Source organism: Lactuca virosa, chromosome 5 (assembly GCF_052849685.1).
Source record: "Lactuca virosa cultivar CGN04683 chromosome 5, Lactuca_virosa_CGN04683_v6, whole genome shotgun sequence".
NCBI classification, from domain to species: Eukaryota; Viridiplantae; Streptophyta; class Magnoliopsida; order Asterales; family Asteraceae; genus Lactuca; species Lactuca virosa.
Window position 1 is genome coordinate 229,407,972 of NC_136430.1, and position 26,553 is coordinate 229,434,524.

The window sequence follows — 26,553 nt, forward strand, 5'->3', positions numbered from 1 at the left end:
ACGCTGCACGTACCAGGATGGTACGCCGAGTGTACGCATTACAGTTGGGCCCGAATCTGTTTAGGGCCTTTGAGCCATTGAGCCTCATTTGGTTATTGGACTTAGTTGTATTCTGGGAATTATGAGCCATTTCATCTGTTATAGGCATGAACATATTGATTGGGCCTTATTGGGCCAAGAGGCCCATTAATGATTTTGGACATGCGCTTTGGGCCCATTAACAAGGAAAGGATAATTGGGCCTCGTGGAAGGGTTTGGAGTTTGGGTTTCCTTTGATTAAGTAAGGTCCTAACATTGATTTATATTATTATTCAGCAAGGGAGGTTACGGAATGTTAGGAGAGCAGCTTTCGTATTCAGAAGATAGAGGTGAGTCTTCTCACCATACCCATGGTTCTAACGCACCAAGGTCGGCCCATTACGTGATTATGATATATGTGTTAGTCATTCTGTGATTTGATATGCTATGTGATTGTGTGTTTTTGCATGGAAGACCTATAAGGTCCTAGAAACGGATCTTAACCAGTGATCAAGCAATCAATCAATCAACAAAGTAAGAATCGAAGAAGAAGAAGAAGAAGAAACAAGCTTGCACACGTTTATATCACAAAAACGTCTAGTACAACTTGGAAATACTCTGGCCGCAAACACTTAACGATCAACAACCACAAAAGACCTAGACCTGCCCTATATATAGAAGACCCTGGCCGTAAACAGGGTTTACGGTCGTAAACCTGTTTATGGCCGTAAACACATACTTTGGCCGTAAACATCCAAACAACCTAAAATTACATAAAATGAATCAAAAGAACTTTTACAATTGAAAGCCTAGACCAAACCATAAACTGGACCCTTCAATCTCCCCCTTGGTTTGGGACTAGCTTGACTCAGTCTTTGTCGACAAGAAGAACATCTGATCTCCCCATTGCCCCGTTCCACATCCTTTTGTTGATGATATCAGCAACAATAGTAGTATACTCTTTAGCAGCCACCTCGAAAATATCTTCTTCAACCTTGATTTGATGAAGGCTCAGTTGATGAATATCCCATCTCCCAAATTGAAACAGATCTCTTTTGTCATACAATCGAATGCATCCATCTTGAAGTTTTATGACAGCAGAGGCTGTAGTTTCATCAAAAACCCGGTAGAGCATGGACTTCAATGATCCATCTGGATAATTCTGAAGCACAGGAATCTGTTTTACTTGGCTGGTGGCAGGCCACATCACAGCTTGAAAAGGAAGATTGGTTTTGGGATCAAGTACATTGGGGTATTGTTTGATGATTGACTCTGCAGTCTTCATTTCAGGAAAACCCTTCATCACTTGATTCTCCAAATAAAGCTTGAAATGTGTTGCCTTGGGATCATTTGAAGGATTTGCAAAAGGAGCATTCGATAATTCTGAGAGATCAACCCTGGTCCAGGATTGGAAATCTTGAAAAGTTCTATAAAGCTCTGTATTTCCACTCTTGCGTCTCACGAGCCACATATTTAGCGTATCATGAAAGCCCCATGAGACAATTCCTGACCGATCACCATATACGTCTCTAAAACGTTTCTCTTCAAGGTCTGTAACGGTGATATTAGGCTGATCTCCAGGAGCATTTTGATCTGAGCTCCTTTTAAACAAAAGTTGTCTTTTCTCAGCGGATTTGGCCATTTTGGCACGTTTCAGAGCAACAACATTTGGAGCTTGAGCTGGTTCCTTTTCGAATCGATCCACAATTCGTGATGTTTGTACAGGTGGTGGAACAACAGGGGGAGCTTGAGAAGGCAGATATATTCTTGGCTCATCAACAGATGACTTGAACTTGTCTCCAAGTTCCTCTTCCAACTTATTCTTTAGATCATAATAACTGGCAGTGAGGAGACCAAAGTGAGTCTGAAGATCAGTGATCTGATTTGTCTTTAGAGTCTTCTCCTCTTCAAGATCAGCAACTTGAAGTTTGAGCTTGATATTTTCAGTCATAAGATCAGCTACCCGAATGTCAAGCTTAATATTCTTCTGATTAAGCACATTTATCTCCTTTTGAAGCCCAAGGATAGTGGGATTATCTTCTCCTGAGTGGCCCTCCCCAATAGAAATTCCTTTAGCTCGGGGGGAAGGCACTGAGCTTTATTCTTTAGCCAAATGAATAACAAGCCTCACAGAGGCAACATCATGATCAGGCCTAGGAGGAGAAAAATATGCGGGAGCTGAAGAACCACCAACATCAAAGGTCGTGCTTGGTCCTTCCTGAGATGGTCCAGATGAGTCAGCAGTAAGAATAGGTGTTGGATGAATTGGAAGGCCTTGAGATAGCTCAGAGATCAGCACACCAGGTCTTGGATCAAGCCTTCTTCTTTTAATAGGAGGCGAGGAGGTCAGAGTTGTTGTAGGATCACTTGCAGGTGGCTCTGTGGTAGGAAAAACATTATCAAGGGGAGGAATCCCTGAAACTGTCTCCTTAGGAATTGAAGTGTCAGCCATCTGATTGGAAGTAGGGGGCATGGTTTCGAGAACATCTTCAGTTTCCCGTATCTCCGTTGCCTGATGAGCAACATCATGGATACTGTCAAAGAACAAATCGAGGTTTTCATTTGACAAAAAATTTCCATTGCTTCCAAAATTCAAGGGAATTTCATCCTTGTCATAGCCAGTAAGATCGAGATCCTCGAATGAATCATGAGCATCTTCAGCGTATGCAGATGAAGTTTCCATTGTTCCCTCACTATAGTCACTTTGAACAGGCACAAATGTCATATCATGTTCTTCTGCCACAAAGGCACTAGGAATAGTAGCTTCCTTTTCATGATCTGAAACAGTTATGACATCATCTTCTGAAAACACATGCTCTGAAGATGCACGCTCAGAAGATACTTTGTCATAGGACCCATAAGATTCAGATGCTTCACTCAGCTCAGCAAACTTTCCAAATTTAACCAAAGGAAACTTTCCTTGAAAGACGACTTTTCCCTTGCAATTTTGTTTAATCAGTCCAATAGTATGTGGACCAAGAGATTTCATATCCAGGGTTTCTCCTTCTTTGACTATCCCTGGGAATTGCACATCAATAAACCTCTGAATGAATCTGGGATACATCAAGAATATGTCCCGTGTCTTTGCTTCGATATTCACCACAAATTCATCCAGGATAAATTTAGAGAAGTTGAAGTCGATTCCAGCAGCAAGTGCGGTAATAGCTCCTGTATTTCTCAAGGAAATCTCGTCAGCACCAGTCCTTCTGCCAGATATGCAACTCACAAAGATGTGAGCCAAAAATCTCCAGTAAGGTGGCAGTAGTTTCTTCACCGTGGGAGGATTATCGCCTTCATACCCCATCTTGACAAGTATTTCTTAGGCGTCATTGATTCCAATCTCAATAGGAAATGAAGATCGATCATCAATCAGAAGAGCCTCTCTGATGGATTGCTCTGTTATGACAACACTACATCCTTTCACATCAGCTTCAACAGTGACAGCTCCATCATTTCCCTTCTTCAGCTTAGCAATATTCTAGAAATCTCTGGTGATGCTTTGATAAACAACATGATTTACTGTGAGAGCAGTAGACAAGCAGCACTCCCTTAGCCCATGAATCATTGATCTGAACTCTCCATGAGCAACAGGAGGTTCCGCCAGTAGGATTGCAAGATTGTGACTGTCAGCGAATTTAAGGTTTGCCATTTAAACTGCACAAAACAGGCCAAGTGAGAAAACAAAATATTTAAACAATATAAATTTTATGTTTTTCTCAATTAAACAATTTATTTTGGCCTTTTACAAAAGAAAATAATTTTATTTTACCAAAAGGAAGTTCACGGCCGTAAACAGCCTGGCCGTAAACGCCGACGGTTGATTTTCTTCGATTAAGCCCTTAATATCCATCGATTTGATGTAATAATCATATATCAGTGGTCGGTTTTAGCATACCGACAGGAATCACGAGTCAATTTCTCAAAAAATCACAATTTTTTTTTGAAGGGAAGAGAGAACTGTGGAGTTTACGGCCGAGAATTCAGAAAATGAAAGGGTGGAGAGATTTCGGCTGTAAACTCACTTATATACCCTGATAAAAATGGGGCTGCAATCCATGCTGTGTAAAATGAAGTCCAAAAGCCCTTAATTTTTTTAAAAATAAAAAATAATTTCTAAAGTTTAAAGAATTTTCAAAAGAAATTAAAATTTAGACAATTAAAAATAAAATAAGATAAAAAATAAAAATTAAAAAAATAAAAAAAATAAAAATTAAATAAAAATTAAGAATTAAAAAGAAAACAAACTTGATTCATCTCAACTAACACTGAACATAATTTTGTGATACTGGGATCAAAGTTATTAGACAACCTTAATCCACTTATCGGTACCTTTACCTTCATGTCTATGTCTGGTCGATCGCTGATATTGTGACCCACTTAAACACAAAAGATTTGTGATAAAATTTAGGACAGACCATTAGTGACAAGACAATAAATCCTGTGAACTTAGATATTTTTCCTAAAAGGCCATTCATCTGACGACGACCAGGGATATTGTTGTCCACTTAAATTGAGCAGCGAGATCTACAGACAACCTGTAAGTGTTCAATTTTTAGGTGTACTAGAACGTGTTTCCCGCTTCCTGATATACTCCGACAATCAAGGACTTCCAGAATACTCCTTACTTCAGGTGAGCAGACAATTATTAAGGGGGAAAATAGATTTAGAATGCATATGTTGTTCACTCAGGTCGGATCTCTTCCAATCACGCAGAGAGTGAAACATATGCCTGACTAGAGTTTAGAGGGACTGAGAAGTAGAAGGTTGCATATACTGTGTACCAGGTCGGATTGTCAATCACGCAAAGGAGATAGTGTATGTTGGGTCGAAAATATGGTTTATACTTTGCTTTTCTAAGCATTTATTGTTTTAATTATTTGGGCCGAAAATAGTATAGGATTAATTGTAACTTGGACCGAAAACCCATGTGTTTTCGGTCTAGCATTGGATTATTTGTATTTTGGGCTTGGCCTTAGGTCCATATATATATAGGGTGAGGAGTGCATGTGAGGAAAATAGCCAAGGAGCTTAAGTGTGTGTATTCTAAGGTGTGAGAGAAAAGAGAGTGTGTGTTAATGTGTGTGAATCTTGTATCCGGATCTTCATTCATATCAATACATACAAGATTCATCATCTTCTTCTTCTCCTTCTCTTCTATTTGATCTGACATCATCCAATTGATTGGGATTCTGCACCATCAATTGGATCTGATTGATACACATCTATGATGTATTAATGAAATGATTGATGCTCCATACACATAGTTCACGCACACTCTTCTCTCTTTCTGTAGAACACCTTCAAATGCACACACTTAAGCTCCTTGGCTATTTTCCTCACATGCACTCCTCACCCTATATATATATATATATATATATATATATATATATATATATATGGACCTAAGGCCAAGCCCAAAATACAAATAATCCAATGCTAGACCGAAAACACATGGGTTTTCGGTCCAAGTTACAATTAATCCTATACTATTTTCGGCCCAAATAAGTAAAACAATAAATGCTTAGAAAAGTAAAGTATAAACCATATTTTTGACCCAACAATCTCCCCCTTGGTTTATAGCTTTCTTTTCTTAATTGACCCAACAAGCTTCCCCTAAAAAGTAGCTGGCTTTTCTTTTCAATCTTCATCGAGAGCTTGGCTTCAACATTAATCTTCAAATTCTTCACAACTTCAAGATGAACTTGATGAATCTTCAACGAATGACTTCATCTTGAGCAGTTGGCCTTGTCTTCAAAATTTGACATTGAACGCGCATTGGGTGAGGAGGCTTCTTGAAAAGATTCTTGAAAGATAGCGTTTTCAGCTTGAGAATCTTCAGAGAGAACATCAGAGAGAACGAATCTTCTGGATCACTTCAGCAGGTACATAGATAGCAGCAAATTGATTGAGGAGGCTTCAATGCAATCTGTCACATAATCTTCAAGTGCTGCTTCACCTTGCTTCTGGGGTTGAAACATTGAATGTCGAAAGAATAATCTTCATTTCTTGCTCCTTCGAATGAGAATTCTTCGATGCTCACGGATGAAGCCTCGGCTCAGAAATTTTCAATACAGTCTCTTACGAGTCTCATCTACACCTGGATTCACTTTTCAAGACAAACAAAACAAAAAGATAAAAACAAAACTAAAACAAGGTTAGCACACAATATTTTTGAAATTTTTTTTTGATTTTTCTGAACAAGAAATAAAATAGAGGTAACACTAATTTTTTTTAATTTTCTGATTTTTGTTTGGTTTTTTTTAATTTTCTGATTTTTTGTTTGATTTTTGAATTTTCTGAATTTTGTTTGATTTTTGAATTTTCTAATTTTTGTTTGATTTTTAATACTCCCCCTAAATTTGTGCAGTTTGGGGACTTACAAATAATCCAATGCTAGACCGAAAACACATGGGTTTTCGGTCCAAGTTACAATTAATCCTATACTATTTTCGGCCCAAATAATTAAAACAATAAATGCTTAGAAAAGCAAAGTATAAACCATATTTTTGACCCAACAATCTCCCCCTTGGTTTATAGCTTTCTTTCTAATTGACCCAACAAGCTCCCCCTAAAAAATAGCTGGCACTTCTTGTCAATCTTCATTGGGAGCTTGGCTTCAGCTATTATCTTCAAATTCTTCACAACGTCAAGATGATCTTGATGAATCTTCAATGAATGACTTCATCTGGAGCAGTTGGGCTTTTCTTCAAGATTTGACATTTAACGCACATTGGGTGAGGAAGCTTCATGTACTGATTCTTGAAAGATAGCGCTTTCAGCTTGAGAATCTTCAGAGAGAACTAACAGAGAGAAATAATCTTCTGGATCACTTCAGCAGGTACAAAGATAGCAGCAGACTGATTGAGGAGGTTTCAATGCAATCCGTCACATAATATTCAATTATAGCTTCACCATGCTTCTGGGGTTGAAAGATTGAATGTCGAAAGAATAATCTTCATTTCTTGCTCCTTCGAATGAGAATTCTTCGATGATCACGGATAAAGCCTTGGCTCAGAAAATCTTCGACACAAACTTCGATGAGTTTCATCTTCACCTGAATTCACTATTCAAGACAAAACAAAACTAAAAGAAAATTTTAGCACACAATATTTTTGGATTTTTCATATTTTCTGAAAAAGAAATAAAACAGAAATAACACTATTTTTGGATTTTTAATTTTCTGATTTTTTTGTTTGGTTTTTAAAATTTTTAATTCTCCCCTAATATTTAAATTAGAAGAAACTATGAACAAATTTAACAAAAATAAAATGATATCTAACTTTAAGAGTGATTTGGGATCAAAGTTTTTAGATAGCTTTTATCCGTTTATCAGTACCTCTCCCTTCATGAATAGATCTGGTCAATCGCTGGTATTGTGGTCCACTTAAACATGAGAGATTGTGACAAAATTAGGACATACTATAAGTGACAAGACAATGTGATCCTAAGTTCCTAGATAATATTCCTTAAGGACCATTCAGCTGACGACGACCAAAGATATTGTTGTCCACCTAAATTGAGCAGCAAGATCTACAGACAATCTATAAATGTTCAATTTTAATTGTACTAGAACATGTTTCCCGCTTCCTGATATGCTCCAGTAATCAAGGACTTCCAGAATACTCCTTACATCGGGTGAGCATACAATTATTAAGAGAGAAGATAGATTTAGAATGCATATGCTATACACCCAGGTCGGATCTCTTCCAATCTCGCAGAGGGTGAAACATATGACTAACCAGATTTAGAGGGATTGAGAAGTAGAATGATGCATATGCTGTGTACCAAGTCGGATGTATTTCAATCACGCAAAGGAGACAACATATGACTAACAGACAGGAAGAATTGCATAGATAGAAGATGCAGAGAAATAGAATTGCATATGTTGCAGTCCAGGTCGGATGTATTTCAATAACGCAGAGGAGGCAACATATGACTAACAGAAAGAAAACAAGAAAATAATTTCCTACAGACCTACTTTATCAGAATTCCCCAGTCACCCCATCAATACCAGAATTAAGGACAAAGTCCGTACATCGAGGAAGAGTTAAACCACGGTTATAGATACAGATTATTTTAGTGTGACCGGTGGATTATCATGTATATCTCCCTGCTCAACCTATCTGAGCGTCGTATTGTCAGGCTAAATGGATCTATCTAGGTCAAGATTTTTCAAGTCTCTAGATTCCTTAAGTTCATTAATGCCTAGTCAAGTCCATTTTAATCTCTCGTGCCTACCAGCGCATCGAACACAGAGCCTAGACAATTCAGATTCAGTCCCTTACACAGATTCAGATTGCCTGTTATCACATGATTATATCACTTCCCATCACATCACCTGCAAACACATTCCATAACCAACATATTTTTGTTTTTCTGATTTTCTTTATGTTTTTGGATTTTCTGATTTTTAAATTTTTGTTTGGTTTTTGATTATTTCTCCCCCTAAATTTGTGCATAGGAGAGAAATGAAAGTAAATGCACAAATTTAAACTATCCTAAAACAAAAATTAGTCTTTAAAGTGAATCAACTTAAGAAAAACTCAGGAGTATCGAGAAGAAAACTCAAACCGTAAGTCACCGATTGAATTTGCATCCAGAAGGTCTGAGAACAGCACGCATAATCTCAGAACATATCCGAAAATTCTTCATGTCATTAAGCACTAACCCCGTTTGTGATCTCTTCTTTTCTTCCTTTCCCGTAAAGGACGCATACTCCCAAACAAGGTTATGAATGTTGTACAGTTGAGAGATGTCCCCTATCATGTGCCTAGAACAGCCACTACCAACAAAACGAAGTATGATGATATGCCTCCATAGCTGCTCCTACACAGAGCGGGATCAGTTGGTCTTTGGAACCCAGTCCATTTTGAAACTGGGTTGATCTTTGTCGTCTTTGCAAGGGACTCTCTCCCCTTATTTTGCCAAGATCTATCCAAAAACGAAAAAATCTCTTCAAAATAAGATCAAATAAGCTCCAGATCTGAAAAAATGGATTGATACAATCCAAACTCTGATACCACTTGTAAGTCCCCAAATCTGCTTGTGTATCAATCAGATCCAATTGATGGTGCGGAATCCCAATCAATTGGATGATGTCAGATCAAAAGAGAAGAGAAGGAGAATAAGAAGAAGATGAATCTATGATGTATTAATGAAATGATTGATGCTCCATACACATAGTTCACGCACACTCTTCTTTCTTGTTTCTCTCATACCTTAGAATACACACACTTAAGCTCCTTGGCTATGTCCCTCACATGCACTCCTCACCCTATATATATATATATATATATATATATATATATATATATATATATATATATATATGGACCTAAGGCCAAGCCCAAAATACAAATAATCCAATGCTAGACCGAAAACACATGGGTTTTCGGTCCAAGCTACAATTAATCATATACTATTTTTGGCCCAAATAATTAAAACAATAAATGATTAGAAAAGCAAAGTATAAAACATATTTTTGACCTAACAGTATATGACTAACAGATAGAAAGAAAAGCATAGAAGAAAATGCAGAGAGACAGAGTTGCATATGTTGCATTCCAGGTTAGATATGTTCCAATCAGCAGAGGAAGCAACATATGACTAACAGATAGAAAGAAAGAAAACAATTTTCTACAGACCTAATTTATCGGAATTCCCCGGTTGTCCCATCAATGTCGGAATTAAGGACAAAGTCCGTACATCAAGGAAAAGTAAAACCACAGTTCTAAATACGGATTCTTTTAATGAGACTGATGGATTCTCATGTATATCTCCCTGCTCAACCTATCCGAGCGTCGTATTGTCAGGCTAAACGGATCTATCTAGGTCAAGTTTTGTCAAGTCATTAAATTTCTTAAGTTCGGCTTTACCTAGTCAGGTCCATTTAAAATCTTTCGTGCCTACCAGCGCATCAAACACAGAGCTTAGACAATTCAGCTTTGGTACGTTACGCCGATTCAGATTGTCTGTTATCACTTCCCATCACATTACCTGCAACAGAGAAACTAGCAGCAACATATTTTTTGATTTTTTGATTTTTTAATGTTTTTGGATTTTTGTAATTTTTCAATTTTTGTTTGGTTTTTGTTTATTTCTCCCCCTAAATTTCTGCATGGGTGAGAATGAAATTCAAAATGTGCAAATTTAAACTAATCCTAAAACAAAAATTAATCCTCAAAACGAATCATTTTCAAAAAGCTCACAAGCACATCGAATCGAGCTTTGTTAAAGGGCTTTGTGAATAGATCCGCCACATTATTAGCAGTGGGGACCTGTTCCAGCCGAATGAGCAAATGCTCATAGCAGTCTCTGATAAAATGAATTTTGATATCAATGTGCTTGGTTTTGGAATGCTGGACAGGATTTTTAGCAATCTGAACTGCAGCCTCATTATCACAGAAGATAGGGGTTTCTAGATAGTGGCAGAGGCAACAACATATTCCGCTTCTGCTGTTGAGGTTGAGACGGTGTGCTGTTTCTTGCACTGCCACGATACCAGCCAATCACCAAGGAATTGACACCCTCCTGATGTAGATTTCCTGTCAAGCTCACAACCTCCATAATTACTGTCAGCAAATGCATATAAATCAAATTCAGAATTTTTCGGGTACCAAAGACCCAATTTTGGGCTGCCTTTGATATACCGAAAGATTCTTTTGACAACAATAAGATGTGAAAGTTTAGGTTTAGCCTGATAACGTGCGTATTGACAAACTGCAAACATGATGTCTGGGCGGCTTGCAGTTAGATACATCAACGATCCAATCATCGATCTGTAGTGTGTATGATCTACGGATTCGCCATCAGTATCCGAATTTAGCAGGGGTCTTTCGGCCATCGGTGTCGATTCAGGTTTTGCGTCTTGAAACCCGAACTTCTCAAGTATATCCTCCACATACTTTGCTTGATGTAGCAAGATTCCGGTTCACTTCTGTTGGACCTGAAGCCCCAAAAACATGGTCATCTCACCTAACGAACTCATCTCAAACCTCTTCTTCATAACGCCTTCAAACTCTTTGCATAGTTGTGGACTGGTAGACCCGAAGATAATGTCGTCAACATAGATCTGGACTAGAATATGATCATTACCCACATGCTTGATGAATAAAGTTTGATCGATAGTGCCACGAGAGTATCCATGCTCGAGCAAGTGCTTTGTAAGAGTCGCATACCACGCTCGAGGAGCTTGATGTAACCCATACAACGCCTTGTCTAACTTGTAGACATGATTAGGAAACTTCGAGTTAACAAACTCAGGGGGTTGATCAACATATATTTCTTCCTTCACCTTTCCATACAAGAAAGCCGTCTTGACATCCATTTGGAAAACAGTGAAGTTCATGTAAGAAGCATATGCAAGGAAGATACGAATAGCCTCCAAGCGAGCCACCGAAGGATAAACCTCAGTGTAATCAAGACCCTCGATTTGTCTAAACCCGCGAACCACCAATCTTGACTTATTGCGCACTATGACTCCAGAATCATCCTGCTTATTGCGATAGACCCGACGTGTGTCAAGAGAATTTTTGCCCTTAGGTAACTCAACCAGTGTCCAAACCCCGAGATTTTCAAATTGATTCAACTCTTCGTGCATAGCATCTACCCAGCTGGGCTCATTCAATGCCATTTCAACATTCTTTGGCTCTATTTGAGAGATAAAGCAAGAATAGAGACATGTATTGACATCTCCACTCTGACTTCGTGTTTTTACTCCATCGCCCAACTGACCAATGATGTTTTTGATCGGATGATCGCGTTGAATTCTTGAAGGTATCTCCTGGCTGATATCATTGAGTGAAACGGGAAGATTGTGAATGTTGATAACTCCATCATTTGTTGAATGTTCCACATCAGATGAACCTATCTCATTAGATGGATCTGCTACAAACTCATTAGCAAATTGTTCAGGAAAGAGTAGTTCCATGAATGTTGGAGTAACAGCGGAAGCATCTCTATACATAAACTCTCTTTCAACAGGAGTAAGAGGTGTAGCATCAGAATCTGGAGCATCATGTTGAGCGTGAGATTCTGGACAATCAAGTGGAACAGATGACTCCCCCGTAGGAATTGAAGAGGATACTGGTGGAGGTCTGTAAACAACTTCTTCGTCTTCATCTTAAGGAACAATCTTCGAGTCAGAGGAAGAACCAGATGAACCATTTGTATACATATTGAATGATTTGAACAAAGATGTGTAATCAAACAGCCAATCAGGACCCACTCTAGCATCCGTATCATTCTCCTCCAACCAGCGCACGTCGAAGGATTCTACAATCTGCTTCGTCTTCTTGTTGTAAACCCTATATGCAGTGCGTGCAGCATATCCCACGAAGTAACAGTCATCGGCTTTGGCATTGAATTTAGGGTTGGACTCCAGGTGAAGAAGGGTGCAAGGGCAGCCAAATACACGAAAGTGACTGACTGAAGGCTTATGACCATAAAGAATTTCGTACGGAGTCTTCATCTGGGCTTTGTTGATCAAAACACGATTTTGAACGTAGCAAGCAGTGTTAATCGCCTCAGCCCAAAAGAAACCAGGTAACTTGGAGTCACAAAGCATCGTCCTTGCAGCGTCTTTCAATGTTCGATTTCTCCGCTTTGCCACACCATTTTGTTGAGGTGTGCGAACAGATCTGTATTGACGCATAATTCCCTTTTCTGTGCAAAAGTGATCAAGAACTGCATTCTTGAATTCTGTTCCATTATCAGTTCGAAGCGCCTTCACTCGGTTATTAGTTTGGTTCTCAATCATCACAATGAATTTCTTTATCAGATCGGCAATCCCATTTTTGTTGGATAAGAAGAAAACCCACATAAAATGAGAGAATTCATCGATCACAACCAGACAATACGAGTTTTTGTTGATGCTTAGGCCATTGACCGGACCAAATAAGTCCATGTGCAATAATTGGAGCACCTGGCTGATTGAATTGATCTGTTTTGGCAGGTGTGGTTTTCTATGATGCTTTCCCTGGGCGCATGACACACACTTCTCAAATGTTATAAAGTCTCTGACAAGTAAGCCACGTACCATCTCATTTTTAGCAAGACAATTCAGATTCTTAGCGTTCGCATGACCGAGTCGTCGGTGCCACAGCATAGCATTTTGTTCTGAGACCTTTGAGAAGAGGCAGGTGACTTGTTCAAGAATGTTACTGTTCATGTCAATTATATAAGCATTTCCATCCCGCTTTGATTTGACAAGGATCCACTCTTCCGGGATGACAATGCCTGGCTTAAGGATCATGCACTCTTTATCAGTAAAATGCGTTGAATAACCTTTGTCACAAATCTGAGAAACACTCAACAAGCTATGTTTTAACTCGGGAGCAAAGTTGACATTCTCGAAACTTAGCACTCCGTTTGTCACGGTTCCTCTTTGAGTGATTTTTCCACCTTCTCCGCCCACAAAGGAAACATACCCCCCATTAAAAGATTGAATGTTGCTCAATTGGGAGATGTCTCCAGTCATATGTCGGGAGCAGCCGCTGTCGACATACCAAGGTCTGACGACATTCCTCCGCAACTGTCCCTACAAAATGAGCGGAATCATTTAGACTTGGGAACCCAGGTCATCACTTTCCTGGGTCGACCCTTTACAATCACAGATTTATATTTTAAAACCTTTAACTTGGAATCATCATTTAAAACACTTTCAGAGGGTGACGATGATTGGTTGGAAGTTAATTTGGGCATCCACTGATATTTATGTTTCTTAACAATCACAGGTGGTTTTGAAACGTTTTTCTTTTCAGTTTGCATTGAGCATCTGGATTTTCTACCAGAAGTGGTTGAAGACCCAGATCCGTTCTTTGACGAAACCGATCTCGGCGGAGCCTTGTTTGATTTTGGCAAACTGTTTGTGACTTTGTTATTAAAAACCTGTTTGTTCTTTTGAAAAACTGCCTTTTTCTTGTTTTGATCATCCTTCCATTCATCATCTCTAGAATGAGTTCTTGAGGACTTTCTAGTTAAAGACCTTCCTCTAGACTCATTCTCTCATCTTGGTGACAGAAAATGCACAAAAGCCCGATTGGGACAATTCCTAGCTATATGACCTCCAATACCACAATTGAAACAAATCTGTTTATTGTTATTGAAATTGGTACTGCCCTTTTCTGATTTATTTTCTTTAATGACACCCTTACTTTTCCCACAAGAACATGTGCAAGAAACAGATTGTGTGATAAGTGAGGGTGCATCAGATTGTGTGACTTGTGGAATGGGTGTGCTTATAACAGAAACATCAGGAGCATCAGGATTATCAAACAAGTCATCAAATATGTCAAAAAAAATTCAACTCAACATGATCCGATGCAGAAGAATCACAAGATGTATCATCAATTTTAACATTAGAAACACTAAAGTTTTCATTCGAAACAGAAACAGCAGGTTCAGAAACAGGTTTTATTATCAGAAACATATCCTTCAGCTTCTTGCTTTGACTGAGTCAAGGATTGATCTGCAGGGGAAGTAGAAACATTAGTACTTTCAATATTAATAATTCCTCCTGAAACAAAACCAGTTGGTTTGCCATAAACCATGAATGGTTCGTTGGCAATCTCCTCTTCAGTTACAGGGTGATACTGATAGTTATGACTGAAAGGAGGAGGCACTTTATCGTATCCTAAACCCTTTTGCTGGTTATGTTTAAATTTCAAGAAATGGTCTATCATGTTGGCAACTACTTCGCTTGACACATCAAATTTTCTAAAATCAAAATTTGCAGTTTCAAATTTGGCCTTTAATGTGTCAAGCTCAGTAGTCAATTCAGCAAGTTGTCTCTTAACATAGTCATAATTTTCACATTTGTTACTATAGTCCTCCTGAAGTCTCCTAAAGTCTTTGATTTTTTCTTCTAATTCAGCCTTTAGGGGTTTCTGTCCTTTCCTGAGTTGATAACCTTCGTATTTTAGGTCCTCGACTTCCCTACGTAATGATTCTATTTCTTCACGAAGAATTTTAACATAATCAATGCATGCTTGAGAACAAGAAGATAAACTTACCTCATTCTCCTTGGATTCTGAGGTAGAAGATACCATTAGTGCAAACTGCAACTCCATCATCTTTTCTTCTGGATCAGCCTCAGCATTCTTCACAGGAACATCATCATTGATTTGGGCCAAGTGAGCATTTTCAGGTCCTGAAATATTCAGTGCCTGAATCTGGTCCTCCCAGTCAAAAGATTGAGCAACCATTGCAGTCTCACTGTTGACAGCAACAACCATTGCAGTCTCATTCTCCTTGGTTTCGGGCACTCACGAGCAAAATGACCCGGTTCATGACAATTGAAGTAGCGCAGCTTTCCTTTGTTAAACCCTACCTTTTTGTAGGCATTCATTCCCCAGTTGCTCTTTCCCGTCTTCTTTGCAAATTGCTTCGCCCTAAATACTGCCATAGCTATCTGCCACATAATATCCATCTCTTCCACATCTTCTGGATGATTTGATCCAGGTCAGCAAATGAGAGTTGAGGTGGGAGCTCTCCAGCTACAAAGGCATTATAACAGTTGACAAGTCCAGTGGAAAAAGCAAGATTCTCATCGCTTTCCTTGGAGTTTGAAGAAGAAGCCACAACTGGTACATTGGGGGAGGAAACAGCTTGTGGAGCAACAGACGACTGACTTTGTGAGTGAGGCATTGATGACGCAGCAGTAAAAGATGTTGCTGATGAAGTAACAAAAGTTTGATTCTGAGGTTGTTGAGCAGAAAACGCTTGACCTGGAGAGGAAATGAGTGATGAAAGAGCATTGTTTGAAGAAATCCCAAGATTTGCAGTCGAGTAGGAATTCACATGGTTAATCTCTCGCTGCTTATCATCAAGATCATAGGCTTTGATAATTGCCATAGTTTCAGCAAGACTGAGACGATTTAGATCTTTTGTCTTCTTGATGACAGCCACGTTCATATCCCACGACTTCGGAAGTGCATTCAGTAGCTTTTTGTTTATCTTGGACTTAGTCAAGAAGATCCCAACTATATTCATCTCAGTAGTGAGTGTGGTAAATCGCTGCAGCTGAGCTTCCAGGGTTTCTCCAGGGATATAGTTGAACATGTTGAATTTTTGTCTTAGCATATCCTGACGGCTTTCTTTCATGTATTCATTTCCCTCGTAGACCTCGATCAAGGCTTCCCACAATGCTTTGGCTGAAGTATATTCTCTGAAACCTTGAGCTATATTAGGAGATAAAGCCATGGTCAGAGTGGCTAAAGCCCTTTCCTGTTCTTCAACTTTCTCAAAATCCTCATCAGTATAATTTTCAACTGCTTTGTCAACTTGTTGTCCCGCAATAGTGGTGGTAATTCTGACTGGACCTTTGATAATGCTGCGCCAGACCTTGAAGTCTTTCATTTTAATGTATTTCTCAATTCGGTATTTCCATTCAGGAAACCCATCTGCAGACAGCAATCTTGGAATACGCGTGGTTGTTCCCATAACTGAATCCAGTTCATGATGATGTGCTTGACTTTGAGAATCCATTTTTTTTAATTTTATAACTTTTTAATTTTAAATCAAAAAGGATCAAAAACCAAAAAAAATGACAAATAGCAGTTTGCGGTCAAGGGTTTATGGCCGTAAACAGAGTTTACGGTCAGGTTTACGGTCTACGAGTTTACGGTCAGGGAGATTACAGTCTTTGAAGATTCACTGTTTACGGTCTTTGAAGATGCTCAGTTTACGGTCGTAAAGCGAGTATACGGTTCTTGAAGATGCTTGTGTTTACGGCCGTAAATAGGGGTTTACGGCCGTGAACTCTTGGCCGTAAACTCACAGATGTTGATGAAAACTCGAATTTTGAGCAGATTCGATCTCCTTTAGTCACGTAACCACCAAACACAGTCTCGAACAATGATGAAGACAAGTTCCTTTGACCGAAAACTTGATTGAGAGATGTTTTGACACCGGTTTTGCTCTGATACCAATTGTTAGGTCCTGGAAACGGATCTTAACCAGTGATCAAGCTATCAATCAATCAACAAAGTAAGAATCGAAGAAGAAGAAGAAGAAGAAGAAACAAGCTTGCACACGTTTATATCACAAAAACGTCTGGTACAACTTGGAAATACTCTGGCCGCAAACACTTAACGATCAACAACCACAAAAGACCTAGACCTGCCCTATATATAGAAGACTCTGGCCGTAAACAGGGTTTACGGCCGTAAACCTGTTTACGGCCGTAAACACATACTCTGGTCGTAAACATCCAAACAACCTAACATTACATAAAATGACTCGAAAGAACTTTTACAATTGAAAGCCTAGACCAAACCATAAACTGGACCTTTCAAGACCCCGGGGGAGCCCGTGGCATTGGATGTAAGACCATGTGGGGTAGCCCATGGCATTCCTAGTTAAACACTGTTGGGTCTAAAAATATGGTTTATACTTTACTTTTCTAGGAAAATATATTTTTCAGTTTAGGATCGTAAACAACTTGGTGTTTACGGCTGTATGTGTGTTGTAGTTGTGTACGGCCATAGTCGTGTGTACGGCCGTACTCCTGTGCACGGGTGTACGGCTGGTGGCCCTTGTCTCATACATATAGGGTGAGGGGTGCATGAGAGTGTACGGTCTAGAGGAGCTTAAGTTTGTGTATTCTAAGATGTTTTAGAGAGAGAAACTAGAGAGAACAGTAGTGTGTATGTGAATCTCTTGTAAGGATCTTCATCATATCATCAATACATTAGATTCATATTATTATTCTTCTCCTTCTTCTTCATTTGATCTGGCATCATCTGTTTGATTGGGATTCCGCACCATCAAACGGATATGATTCATATTAGTATGTATGTAACTCCCCTACAAGGCCTTCGCTAGATGAAGCCTCCATCAGTCTAGCAAGGCACTTGGCACAACATAGTTCAGAACCTTCCTCACGTGGAAAAGGGATATCTATTGAGGAAGGTCATTCAGGGGATATTGATCCTGTTGTGTCCAAGCTCAAAGAAGAAATTGGCATTCTCAATCAGCAAAATATTGAGAAGGACATTTTAATTGGGAAACATGATGTCAGGATCGCTGAGCTTGAAGCAGACAATGCATTGAAGTCAAAACAAATTTCTGATTGCAAACTGATCTTGGATCCATGACTGCTTTCTACTACAGCTTGAAGAACAAATTGTTTGAAGCCTTTGGTGATAAGTTCCAGTCCTTGTTTCAACAACCTCATGGTATTGAAGATCCTCCCACTGCTCCCGTCCAGCCTTCCAAAAGCGAAAATCCTGTTGTTCAACCACCCCCAAGAACAACAAGAATTGTCAATCTATTTGAGAAAGAGCCTGTGAATGCCAATCCCCGGATCACAATTAAACATGGCAAGAGAACTGTCACAGCTGAGAAGAAAGAAGGTTTGCTCTTCATGAAGAACTCAAATGAGAATCGTAAAGCAAATGAACCTCAACTCACTGTGACAGATCTTGAAAAGAGAAAATTTGGTGATCGATTTGGTGATCGTACAGGGATCAAAATGTGGGCCTATGATCATGAACTTAAACTGTGGGTGGTTAAGAGAAATTCTGGAAATACAAAGTACTATAAAAGCATTCATGACTTCAACTCGTGGACAAAGGTTGATCTCTCTGAACTCTCAAGGGCTCCATTCCACAATTCTTCAAAAAATCCTAGTGCTTTCAACTTCAAACAGTTTTTAGATAGACAGGTCAGGGATAATTTCCCCATGATGAAGACAACAAAAGCTTTGGTTAGAAAAGACAAAGATATTCTTGATCCTGAAACTGACAAACCGATGATGATAATGTTGTGGCCAACTACAAACCAATTGAAGGAGATTCCAATCCCACAACATTTTCATGATGGATATCTTGATGATATGGATATTGGGCCTTTGATGATGAAACAACAACTGCAGCCATAAAATTCAAAAACAGAGAAGAAGTTCTCAGGCTCGTTAGCGCTAAGGATCTTCTGAGATTCAGAGAGAGAGACATTCACACTTTGGCCCATCATCAAATCGTGTGTAGGAGGGAGATCATGGAGGCTGCTGCAAAAGAATTTACAGGAATGGTTGCCACAATTATCAAGGGTAGGCTCTGGCTGGGATCTATGGGAAAATCTGACCTAAGGGTGTTCGAGAAATCAAAAGATTGAAGACCAAGTCTATGCTAGCCTCAAACCAAGGGGGAGATTGATAGGTCATACTATAGTGGTTTGGGCTAGGCATCCATCTTGTGTAGGTCTTGGTAGGATTTTGGGCTTTGTAATGGTGTTTGTAGCTTGTTGTGTGGCTGTGTACGGCCAGACTCGTGTGTACGGCCGTACACCCTGTGTACGGCCGTACATGGGTGTACGGCTGTACACACGTGTATAGCTGGTGGTCCTATAAATGGAGTGTGTCTGTGTCAGTTTTAGGGTGACTTATGTGTGTGTATCCAAGGTGTACCTGACGTTTTTGTGATATTAACGTGTGCATGCTTGGTTTAATCTTTCATCTACTCCATTCTTATTCTGATTGATTGCTATCTGTTTGATCACTGGTTTGGATCATAGAATTTGGGACCTTATAATTGGTATCAGAGCCTAATCAGTGTCAAATTGGATCCTCGTATGTGTACGGCCAGAAAAACTTCATCATTTTTTAGACTAATTCGAGATTACCTATTGAGTATCTGTTTCTGATCAACATTCAAAGGCTTTGGATCAAAATTTACTTAAAAAACAAGTGTTTTTGGAGTGTGCGGTTAAACTCAGTGTGTACGGTTGAGCTTAGTTGAAGCGCGTACGGCTGGACTCGTGTGTACGGCCGTACTCCATTCAATATCCTTGACGGTGTACGGTTAGAAGTGTACGGTTAACGGTGTACGGTTGGGAGCGTACGGTTGGAGTGTACGGTTGGTGTGTACGACCATAAACTCCTTAGTTGCTTGAATTTCTTAATTTTCAGTGTTTTTCTTGTAAGATTCTCGATTTGTTCATTTCTGAAAAGCCAAAAACAACAAACAAAAATGGACTTACAAAACTCAGCAACTCATCATGAACTTGACTCAGTAATGGGTACAACCACTCGCATTCCACGTTTATTGTCTGCTGATGGTTTTCCTGAATGGAAATACCGTATGGAAAAATATATAAAAATGAAGGACTTCAAGATTTGGAGGTTCATCTTAAAAGGACCTGTCAATCTCACTACAACACTTCCAAATGGCTCAATTGTTGAAAAGGATATTGAGGATTATACTGATGAGGAATTTGAGAAGGTTGAACAGCAAGAAATGGCACTTGCTACTCTCATAATGGCCTTGTCTCCAGAAATTGCTCAGGGTTTTCGAGAGTACACTTCTGCTAAAGCCTTATGGGAAGCTCTAATTGAAATTTATGAAGGGAATGAAGATATGAAACAGAGCCGTCAAGACATGCTAAGGCAGAAGTTCAACATGTTTAATCACGTCTTGGGAGAATCTCTTGAAACTCAATTGCAGAGGTTCATCACTCTTACTACTGAGATGAGCTCTGCAGGTATCCTGGTTACTAGATCTGAAATCAACAAAAAGTTGCTGAATTCCTTGCCAAAATCATGGGACATGAATGTGTCCGTGATTAAGAAAACTAAAGATCTGAATCGTTTGAGCCTAGCTGAGACAATGACAATTATCAAGGCTTGTGATATGGATGACAAGCAGAGAGAAATCAATCATGTCAATTCATATTCAACCGCTAATCTCGGAATTCAATCCAACAATGCTTTTTCATCCTTCGCCACTCCTCAAGTTCAGCCCTTTATTGCTCCCCAACCTTCAACATATGTCAATCCAACCATGCAAAACGTTCAATCTCCAATTTCTTATCCACAAGTTGCTTCATCCTCAAAGGCACCTGCTCAAGTTTCGGCTTCCAAAGAAAATGATGAGAATCTAGCTCTTGCTACTCGTCTTGTTAACTGCTACAATGCTCTCTTGGCAGGCGAATTGCCTCCTCAACTATCTTTTGCCGACTTGGACCAAATTCATCCTGAAGATGTTGAGGAGATGGATATTACTTGGCAAATTGCCATGGCAGTGTTCAGAGCCAAACAGTTCTCCAAAAAGACGGGCAAGAATAATTGGGGAATGAATGCTGAGAAGAAGGTTGGATTCAACAAAGGCAAACTTCGCTGCTTCAATTGCCATGAACCAGGTCATTTTGCCAGAGATTGTCCAAAGCTCGACAGAAAGGAAAACAATGAAAGAACTATGGTGTCAGTGAATAGCAGTAGAGGAGGTACCACCAACAACGAGACTGCAAATCTAGCTGTGGTGGCTCAGTCATTTGACTGGGAGGATCAAATTCAGGCCCTGGACATCTCATGACCTGAAAATGCTCATCTTGCTCAGATCAATGATGTTGCTGAAGAAGAAGTTGAAACAGACCCAGAAGCAGAAATGATGGAATTGCAGTTTGCATTCATGGCTCAAACAACGCCAGAGTCTGCAAAGCCGGAGGTCAGTGAAATCACTTGCTCTCAATCTTGCATCGAAACAATTAATTTTTTGCGTGCACAGGTCGATTCAATGCTTAGAGAGATAGAAGAATTAAAATATGACGGATATCAACTTAGGAAAGGCCAGAAACCCTTGAAAGATCAATTAGAGGCCAAGACAAAATACTATAAAAAATTATAAGCAGAGTACAATGATAAATGTGTCCATTATAAATATCTTAAGAAAGATTTTGACACTGTAACTGCTGAACTTGACACATTGAGAACTCGTTTTGCAAATGCCGACTTTAATTTCAAAAAATTCGATGTGTCAAGTGACAGAGTTGCTAAAATAATTGAACTTCAAATGAAATGGAAGGATCAACAACAAGTAGGAATAGGTTATGAGGGGGTCCCTCCTCCCTTCAATCACAACTACACTGCCAAACCTTTGACTCAGGAAAAGATTGACCGAGAACCATTTATGGTATACGGTAAAGCAGTAGAAGATGAGAACAAGGAGAAAACTATTTAACAATCCAATGACTCCTTGAACTCTGAATCTGTTGCTTCGAACTCTGTTGCTTCTAATTTTGTTACTCCTAACAAGCCTGCTGTTGAGAAATATAGGCCACCAACACAAGTTAAACAGAGTGCCTGCTGCAACTGTGCGTGTGGGAAAAGCAAGAGACAAGGCAAGGATACGCCACCAGGGGCAGGAAGAAACAACTTCCCGGTGAAGAAAAAGACATGTTTTCACTGAGGAACACCTGGACACATTGCCAGAAATTGTCCTAACCGTGCATACGTTCCTTAATACGCACAAGGCTGGCAGAACACGCAAAGTGGGAGATTCTACAAAAGAAATTATTCGAGGCCACGTTCAAACAATGGTGACTGGAATGCGCATAATGCCAAGAATCAAACCCAAAAGGCCCAAGAATCCAACTCCTAAGAACAAGAAGGGAATGGCGGCCAGGAAGCCCAATCCAAGAGATGCTCCAGTGAAACCAAAATCAAAGTCATCTCGAAGATCAGATTCAAATTCACAAGCAAGTACCGAGACACCCATCCTATCGAACAAGAAATGGGTTAAACCCAACTACCGATGGTTACTGAAGGTTCAATCTCCCAAATCTTCTAATGACTCTAATAATTCTTCATCTTCTGTTTGTGATAAGCAGGATATGTCATGGGAGAGAGTATCTTGCAAAGATGACAAAGGTCGACCCAATTTCAAAATGGACTGGGTTCCAAAGACCAACTGATCCCGCTCTGTGTCGGAACAGCTATGGAGGCATATCATTGGACTTCGGTTTGTTGATAGTAGCTGTTCCAGGCACATGATAGGAGGCATCTCTCAACTATACAACATTCATAACTTTGTTTGAGAGTATGTGTCCTTTGCGGGAAAGGAAGGAAGGAGAGGATCACACATGGGGTCTGTGCTTAACGACGTGAAGAATTTTGGGATCTGTTATGAGATTATGCGTGCTGTTCTCAGACCTTCTGGATGCAAATTCAATTGGTGACTTACGGTTTGATTTTTCTTCTCGATACTCTTGAGTTTTTTTTAAAATGATTTGTTTCAAAGACAAAAATTTAATTTTGCGCATTTATTTTGTTTTATTTCTCCTCCATGCACAATTTTAGGGGGAGAAATCAAAAATCAAAATACAAAAATATGAAATCAAAAATCAAAATACAAAAATATAATATCAAAAATACAAAAAGATGTCTTTCTTTCGTAGGAGATCATTTGGGAAGTGATATTAACCGAGTGATAACAGGCAATTTGGATCTGTGTAAGGTACCAAAGTTGAATTGTCTAGGCTCTGTGTTCGATGCGCTGGTAGGCACGAAAGATTTAAATGGATTTGACTAGGAATAGATGAACATAAGGAATCTAGAGACTTGACAAATTTTCACCTAGATAGATCCGCTTAGCCTGAAAATAGGACGCTCAGATAGGTTGATCAGGGAGATATACATGGGAATCTGCGGATTACATTATATAACCTGTATCTAGAAATGTGGTTTAACTTTTCCTCGATGTACGGACTCTGTCCTTAATTCCGATATTGACGGGGCGACCGGGGAATTCCAATGATTTAGGTCTGTAGAAGATTATTTTCTTGCTTTCTTTATGTTAGTCATATGTTGCCTCCTCTGCGTGATTGAAATACATCTGACCTGGACTGCAACATATGCAATTCTATCTTTCTGTATCTCTTATCTATGCAATTCTTTCTACCTGTTAGCCTTATGCTGTCTCCTTTGTGTGATCGAAAGATTCGACCTGGTACACAGCATATGCACCATTCTACTTCTCAATCCCTCTAAATTTTGTCAGTCATATGTTTCACCCTCTGCGTGATTGGAAGAGATCCGACCTGGGTGTACAACATATGCATTCTAAATCTACCTTCTCCCATAATAATTGTCTGCTCATCTAAAGTAAGGAGTATTTTGGAAGTTCTTGATTATTGGGGTATATCAGGAAGCGGGAAACACGTTCTAGTACAACTAAAATTGAACATTTATAGGTTGTCTGTAGATCTCGCTGCTCAATTTAGGTGGACAACAATATCCTTGGTCGTCGTCAGCTGAATGGTCTTTAGGAATTTTATCTAGGAATATAGGGTCACAATGTCTTGTCACTTGTAGTATGTCCTAAATTTGTCACAATCTTCCGTGTTTAAGTGGACCACAATACCGGCGATTGATCAGATCTATTCATGAAGGGGGAGGTACCGATAAACGGATTAAGGTTGTCTAAAAACTTTGATCCCAAATATTTTTTTTTGTTAATTTGTTCATAGTTTTCCTCTATGCTCAAATTTAGGGGGAGAACTAAAAAAAATCAAACAAAAATCAGAAAATTCAAAAATCAAACAAAAATCAGAAAATTAAAAATTCAAAAAATAGTGTTACTTCTGTTTTATTTCTTGTTCAGAAAAATTAAAAAAATTCCAAAAATATTGTGTGCTAACTTTGTTTTTAGTTTTGTTTTTATCTTTTAGTTTTGTTTTGTCTTGAAATGTAAATTCATATGTAGATGAGACTCATGGAGACTATGTCGAGATTTTCTGAGCCAAGGCTTCATTTGTGATCATTGAAGAATTCTCATTCGAAGGAACAAGAAATGAAGATTATTCTTTCAACATACAATCTTCCAACCCCAGAAGCAAGGTGAAGCTGACTTGAAGATTATGTGACGAATTGCATTGAAGCCTCCTCAATCAATTTGCTGCTATCTATGTACCTGCTAAAGTGATCCGGAGGATTAGTTCTCTCTGTTGTTCTCTCTGTTATTCTCAAGCTGAAAGCGCTATCTTTCAAGAATCTTTTCAAGAAGCCTCCTCACCCAATGTGCATTCAATGTCAAATTCTGAAGAAAAGCCCAAATGCTCGAGATGAAGTCATTCATTGAAGATTCATCAAGTTCATCTTGAAGCTGTGAAGAAATCGAAAATTAACGCTGAAGCCAAGCTCCAACTGCAGATTGACAAGAAAATCCATCTAGTTTTTAGGGGGAGCTTGTTGGTTCAATTAGAAAAGAAAGCTATAAACCAAGGGGGAGATTGTTGGGTCTAAAAATATGGTTTATACTTTACTTTTCTAGGAAAATATATTTTTCAGTTTCGGACCGTAAATAGCTTGGTGTTTACGGCTGTATGTGTGTTCTGGTTGTGTACGGCCGTAGTCATGTGTACGGTCGTACTCCTATGTACGGCCATACATGGGTGTACGGCTGGTGGATGTACGGCTGGTGGCCCTTGTCTCATATATATAGGATGAGGGGTGCATGAGAGTGTACGGTCTAGAGGAGATTAAGTGTGTGTATTCTAAGATGTTTTAGAGAGAGAAACTAGAGAGAAGAGTAGTGTGTATGTGAATCTCTTGTAAGTATCTTCATTCATATCGTCAATACATTAGATTCATATTAGTCTTCTTCTCCTTCTTCTTCATTTGATCTGGCATCATCTGTTTGATTGGGATTCCGCACCATCAAACGAATCTGATTGATACACAAACGAATTTGGGGACTTACAAAGACTATGTGGGGTAGCCCATGGCTTTGGATGTAAGACCATGTGGGGTAGCCCATGACATTCCTAGGTAAAGACCATATGGGATAGCCCATGGCATTGGATGTAAGACCATGTGTGGTAGCCCATGACATTCCTAGCTAAAGACCATGTGGGGTAGCCCATGACATTCTTACAAGTTTTATGTATGCATGGATTATGTGATATATGTGTAGCTTTAATAGCTAACATGATATGTTTATGTGGATTGTGTGTGGTATGCTCTGGGGAACTCACTAAGCATTTCGCTTACAGGTTGTTGATTTGCTTCAGGTACATCTGAGCCCATGGGCAAGGGCAAGGCGTGATGGCACGGCATGCACTCTTTCTCTCTTTCACTGATATGGTTTGGGGACACTCTGATGTTTTTAAAATAAAATTGTAATGAATGTGGATTTGAAAAAAATTGTGCTGGGATTTCATGATTTATGCAAATGTGTTTGGTTAATTAAATGAAAATTTTCTTTGAAAAATTTGGGTCGTTACGTTGTTGAAGGTTTTGTGATTCAAAAAGATTTCATAAGCATTTATGATTAAAATATTAGTAGTATTTCTCACAAAAAGCTTTCATATAGTTCAAGCGGTTACGATCCAAATATAAAGAGTTGAAGAAATGAGTTGTGTCGCATCAATGGTAAATGTCATATGATTTTTTTCCTTCAACCAACACATATAAATATTTTCTATTATTTCTTTATACTCTATTTCTCATGTGATCTTTACATGTGATTTGTGTGTATTACTCAATCTTGAATGTGACTCTCCAAACATCAGTGTTTTGCTTGGAACATCTTTTTGATTCTTATTTGTTAGGAAAAACATTTTGATTGTAGGTTAGTGAAGAATTGTTATCAAACTTTTATGGATGAATGGTGTAAAGGAAGAAATAAGAGTCAAAAAACGGATATAGGTTTTTTGTTTGAGCAGAATAGACGGATGTCATTTTTTTCCGTTAGATTTAAATGTATATTTATGTAATATATATATATATATATATATATATATATATATATATATATATATATA